Genomic DNA, 6,619 nt, shown 5'->3' with positions numbered 1-6,619 from the left:
AACATCACAACTTGCATAAAAATCATGTGTTCATGCATATTCATCAAGGATTCAACTTAAACCCTAGTTTCAAGGCTCAAAATAGAAATCAGTACATAAATCTAACACCTATTGGCAAGGGTTTCCAAAATCCATTCATCCAATTCAAGACACTAGAGCTCAAAGAATAAACTTTATCAAAGAACTTTATGCTTAAAGTTTTGGTTTTCCTTAACCCCAATGGACCATGCAATTTCTCTAATAAATCTCTTATGCTATGAACCCAAACCAAAGATTAGCATACCATACATGATACTATCATCATTAGAACCGAAAATACCTAAGATTATACAACATTACAACACAAAATCTCAAGGCAACCAATACATCCTAGCTAAAACCTTCAACTTCAATATCCTTAATATTCAATCATTAAATCTTAAGGAAAAGTTAATCCCACACTCAACCAACAAGATCTTAACTTAGAGTAACATAAAATAGAAGAAGAGAGGTTGAGGCAAAACGTACAAAACTTGATCACCAAGAGAAAAGTGCCTAGCCTCCTTTGTTTTTCTAACCCTCTTGGTTTTGGCTCTCAAAAGCTAAGTGAGAAGAGTGAAATTTGTGTGCAAGTGAGGAGGAAATGGTGAGGGCGTGAGGGACTAAAAGAGGTTAAGGAGGGACTATTTGTGGGTGGTTGGGGCCAGTCATGGGTGATGGGAAACTTTCTTGATGACTTGGACAAAGGTCTTTGTTGATTAGACTAGGTGTGAATCGATTGAGTGAGGATGGGAGTGGGGTCACCATTTGGGATGACATGGGAGTACATGGTAGGTCATGGAGGTGGTCAATAAAGGGTGACATTGCTTGTGGAAGAAGCCAAGGGGTTGGGGCCATTCGATTGGTGCATTTCTTCTAACACCTGATTTCACTAATTTGGAGTTTGGGTGGGGTTTCGAGCTTCAAACCAATAGGATTTGGTCATGAATGGTACTATGGTTTAAGAGAGGGCATGTGTGTGTATGAGAAGTACATAGGGGTGTGATGATTGCTTGTCAAATTTGCTCAAGTCAAGAGGGAAAAATAAAAACAAAACCAAGTGGGGATTAGGAGCCATTCGGGGTTACCTTTTGAGGGCTGGTCAAGAAGGTACATGTGTTGTTGGAATAGTATGGTTGGTGGAAGAGATGCATGAGCATGTAAGAGACTATGGGGTTTGCTTAATTCTCACTCAACCTCCTTACACGTATACTAAATTTGAAATGTATAAAGTGAGGTCCAAATGGAGGGTGGTGATTGTGTACTGTGTCCAAGAGGTTCCCTAGTATTCTTAGGTTGATTTGGACATCCTACATGGCGATGTGATGGATGGTGACGTGGCACGTTAGATGCCACGTGGCGCTCTCTGATTGGTCATTTGGCTTCCAAAAAGTACGATATTTTTTATTGCACCATAAAATCCTAAACATTCATATGAGCAATTCGTTTCGTCTAATTATGATCTTAAGTGCCTAAAAACCCAAAATTTATTCCGTTCCTTTAGCATATCATAATTCTATTATGCCGATGAATCGAAACCTAACTAGGATTTTATCCATGAAATTTCTCCTACATTTTCATAGCATATTAAATATCTAACTAAAATAAATTATTTCCATCGAATTTCTTTCTAGGCGTTACATGGCCTCTCAATAGATATTAGATTTAAACAAGTCTTCTTTGTTTCGTTGTTCTATATGAAAATAGAGATGTATGAAAATAAGGCTAACATTGTTAGTAAGATAACTCGATATGAACAAAATAATAAGATTACAATCAATCATCCATATTATTTTAGAACGAAGGCAAGTTGACTTGATTTATAATAGTGTTAATTTGGGGTCAACTATTTGACTTGAAGATTGACCTAAATTTCTTGTTAATTTGGTTAATTATTACTATTAAATAAAGTTAATTCAGATTACCTCAAGCAAAGCGGGATTCTCACAAGCCCAAATCTTTACTCGTCTTACAGCCCACATCAATTTTTTGTGATTGCACATCTACATCGCTTAGGACACTACTAGAGTAACTTAAAATAATTCTACACTTCAAGATCTAGAGCTCAAGATGGTTGCTCTAGGAAATTGTAGAGAGAGGAGAGCCTTTGTTTTGTACATTCACTTTTTTCATACTCTTATAATTAATGTACGTTAAATTCTTATTTAATGAGTTTGTTAATGTGGTGGTTAATTAAGTTCTCTGAAGTTAAGTACTAGTGGTGGGAAGTTAATTAACAATTTTTAACTTCTCCACTCATGTGGACACTACATGGGTCATAGGTTGCCCATTACTAACATCTCTCACTTGTCCACAATGGGTGCCATGCCTATTAATAGTCTCATCTTGATCACTCAATCAATTATCTCTCATACAAAAAATGAAGCCTGTGACCTGACGAGAAAGCAAAAGGTAGGAGCACTATATCAAGTCACCATCTTACTAACATAGTACATTACTCAGAACATCTCGTCTATGCCTCAAACTATTTGATCTCACTAGGTGAAGGGTCCTTAATCCTTCACGGGTCTATAACTCAAAGCTATTATTGAACTCCCATTATATAAAATGTTCATGATTATATAAAGTTAAAACGACATAATCACTTGGGTTATGAGTCATAAAATAAAAAGTAAAGAATCTAAATAATATTCTCTTGACACTCACATCAATTCAATTAGACCTGACCACTTTCTTAGACATGCTCCGCGAGATCGTATCATTCATGGCCCTAAGATAATATGCTAAAGTACAGACATCAAGTTTTCATCTCATGACATAGTTTCAAGTTCAAGGCCATATAAATAAATCATTTATTGATCCATTAGGGCTCATATAGTGATGGACCTTGGACCCATCTAATTACTCCCTCATATGATTGTCTATAGCACATATAATATGAATGTATGTTATGGCGGAACTCCCACTCACTTGGACTTGTCACATTTAAACACAGCAGAAATCTTAGTCTAGTCGCCACAAAGGCAACCTAACTTGAATTTCTTAGCACAATCACTCATCTAGTGTCTGTCTAAGATCTCACATTCCACTTCAATCAAGCTTCATAAAGTTGTGCAAATACTTCATATACGACACTTTTAAGTCTCATTTTACCCATGTTAAGACGACATTCTTTAAATTTATCTTGAATGTTGTCAAAGTATCAAGATGTTTCCTTGTTCCTTTCCAAACACCAAAGTAATCAATTCGTCTAATTTTACTCGCTATTCAAGTTTCAAGGTGATCACCCATGTGAGTGAACGAATCTTTGTTTGGTGACATATTTATAATGTGTGCTTTGTTAGTATCACTTAGCTCATAATATGAGATAAAAAGAAATAATAATCTCATTGATATAATAGATACTAACAATGTCAAATATACAATAAAGTCTAAGGTATCATTAATACAACACATATCAAATCCAATGAAATCCCAAACTCCTAACATGAGTTTGGGAAACATTTCTATTAGTAACCTTAATAAGAAAATCAACTACTACCTTACTAGTAGAGATATGCTGTTGAATCACCTCACTTCGCACAACATCTCGAATATAGTGAAATCGAATGTCTATTTGGTTGGTTCTGCTATGGTATTTGGGATCCTTGGCATATGCTAAAGCCACCATACTATCATTGTATATCTTAACGGCTTCATCTGTAAAAGTCGTAACCTTTAAATACTAAAAAAATATCATCAACCAAACAGCCTCTTGTATAGCTGCTGAACAAGCAACATGCTATGACTCCATCGTGGACAAAGCAATGCATGATTGATTCTTGCTACACCAAGTAATAGCTCTTCATTAAGCATAAATGTGTAACCCATCATGGATTTGCGTTCATATTTATCATTAGCTCAATCAATATCGCTATAATCCTCTAGTCTCATATCACCATCCTGATAGCAAAGAACAAGGTTTGGTGTCCCATGAAAATATTGGAAAATCTCTTAATTGCTTGCCAATGAACAGGTCTTGGATCCTAATAACAACTAACCAATCCAACTACAAAGCAAATGTCAGGTTGTGTACACAACATAGCGTATATTAGACTTCCAATTGCACTTGCATAAGGAATTATGGTCATCTCTTTATTTGTCTCATCATTTTTAGGGTAATATTCTAGGCTAATTATTTTCAATTGGAGTGTCTACAGGTTTGAAATTGTGCATACGGAATCATTCTAAAATCTTCTTAATGTAAGTCTCTCGAGATAAACTAAGAAATTTCCTTGACTGATCCCTTAAGATTTTAACTCCAAGCACATAGTTTTCTTCGATCATGTCTTTCATCTCAAAAGTAGAGGACAACCACTCTTTTGTGGCAACAATTATCTCCTTATCATTTTCAGCTAATAAGATATCATCCACGTACAGAGAAAAAAGCAGAAACCTTTTCCCTATACGTTTGACATATACACAATGGTCTTCTTCTAGCATCTCAAAGCTAATTGAAGTTTTGGGCTAATGAAATCTGAAGTACCATTTTCTAAACAATTGTTTAAAGCCATAAATGGAATGTTTCAGCTAGCATACTTTGCACTCTTGTCCCTCAACCTCAAAACCAATAGGTTGGTTCATATAGCTCTCATCATCTAGTTCTCTATTGAGAAATGTAATTTTCACATCCATTTGGAAGAATTCCAAATTTAGATGTGCAACTATAACCAAAATAAAGTGAATGGAATTAAATCTCATCACAAGGGAGAATGTTTGTTCATAATATGTACCCTCTCTTTGGGTATAGCCCTTCACCATGAGCCAAGCTTTATACTTGTCGATTGATCCATCTAGCTGGTGCTTATTTTTTAAAACTCATTTATTTCCAATAGATTTGTGCACAGGTGGAAGATAAACTAACTCCCAAACTTGGTTCTTTGTCTTAGAACTCATCTCATGTCTTATAGCAACCAACCATTTATCTGAAGTAGCTGAACTTAGTGCTAAATAAGAAGCAAGCTCATCAAGAACACACAAAGCACACGTGAATGTTTCTCCATCAATCTCAAAATGACGACGAGGAATGGTTCCACATTCCCTTCTACATAATTGAGACTTTTGTTAGTCACTTTCTAGTAGTATACTCCCAATAGAAGGCAAGTCACTCTCACTATCGTTTGCAATTTTAGGATGTGATCATTCACACTAATGCACAGGATGTGATAATTCTCCACATTCACTAAAAGATGGGTAACTCCCTCAACTTCTTGGAACTCAAAAAGTTCAAAATCATTCTTTAGTTCACAAATATGGAAATATCATTCTCAATATATATGACATCACGCGAGTCTATTTTCGTCATTTCTTTATTAGGATGATCACCATACATTACATAATCTTTTGAGCTCTCTGAATATCTTATGAAGATATGCTTATTTGCTCTAGGGCCAAGTTTTTCATATTTATGGGAAGTGTTGTGAACATGACCCACAGAACCCTAAGGCCGCAAATGTTCCAAATTTGGTTTTGCGCCATTACATAATTCATATGGGTTGAAGGAACAGACTTTTAAGGCACACAGTTTAAAATGGCAACAACTAACCTTTGCAACACTTTGCTACCTTTATGTCCCTAGGTCCAAGATTATTGCCGCTCTGGCAAATCAACCATGTTGCTTGCGCTTCCCAGTTTGGGCAATAAGAAGAGTGCTATACGCTCCGCCTTTAGCTCCAAATAGAAAGATATTTCAATAAAAGTCTTAATATTCTCACTGTGTATCAAAACAAGTTTCATTTGCCCCCATATTGACTCAGGCAAACATCATATCACAACGGTAACTTGTTGTTCATCAATGAAATTATTGTCAGTAGCCTTTAGATCACAAGTCTACGCAAACATCGACCTGAAATAATCAGTCATTATATGTTAAAGGTCCATAACATACTGCTCAAGTCTCAAAGTGAGAGCACGGGGCCTAGTAGTAGATGTCCCCCATAGGCAATTTTCAGCTGATTTCACATATCTTAGGCAGTTCTCAAACTCACCAATAAGATCATTGTGTATGCCGCTAAGCATGGTAAAATGCATGCACCGATATTTGTTTGTCCAAGCCTGATAGTCGTCCATATTAGGACGATGTTGGGAACTATTCCCTTCCTTAGGTTATATCATAAGGTGAGACAAATTTTTTAGATCCTCTTATTTATTAAGCATATATTGAATTTTCCTATGACAAATGCTATAATTGGTCTCATCCAGCTTCTCTCATTTAGTAAGGTCATCAACTATGTTCTTAGTGTCCATTATCATTACATTAATTGGGCGAGATTGACATTAGCACATATTTAATTTTATTCCAAAATCTAACTAGACTATGGAATTCTTTCCTACACAGTGAGATAAAAGTTTTTGCTAAAAGATAGTAATCATCTCTCACTATATAAGTCAAATACCACATCTGATTAATTTTGAATAAACTTACAGACGAGTCTTAAAAAAACTCATAACTCATGCTCATATAATTCATTAATCAAATATGTAAAGCTCCTGATCCATAATTATTCTGCTAAACACATTGCTCATAGGTTACCCGAAGCCTTATTGGTAAATTGGTACATCATTTTAAGGTGACTTTAAAATATATCAATAGACGTGAAAC

Source organism: Juglans regia, chromosome 4 (assembly GCF_001411555.2).
Source record: "Juglans regia cultivar Chandler chromosome 4, Walnut 2.0, whole genome shotgun sequence".
In the NCBI taxonomy this organism is placed as follows: Eukaryota; Viridiplantae; Streptophyta; class Magnoliopsida; order Fagales; family Juglandaceae; genus Juglans; species Juglans regia.
Note: the sequence above shows the minus strand (reverse complement) of the source record.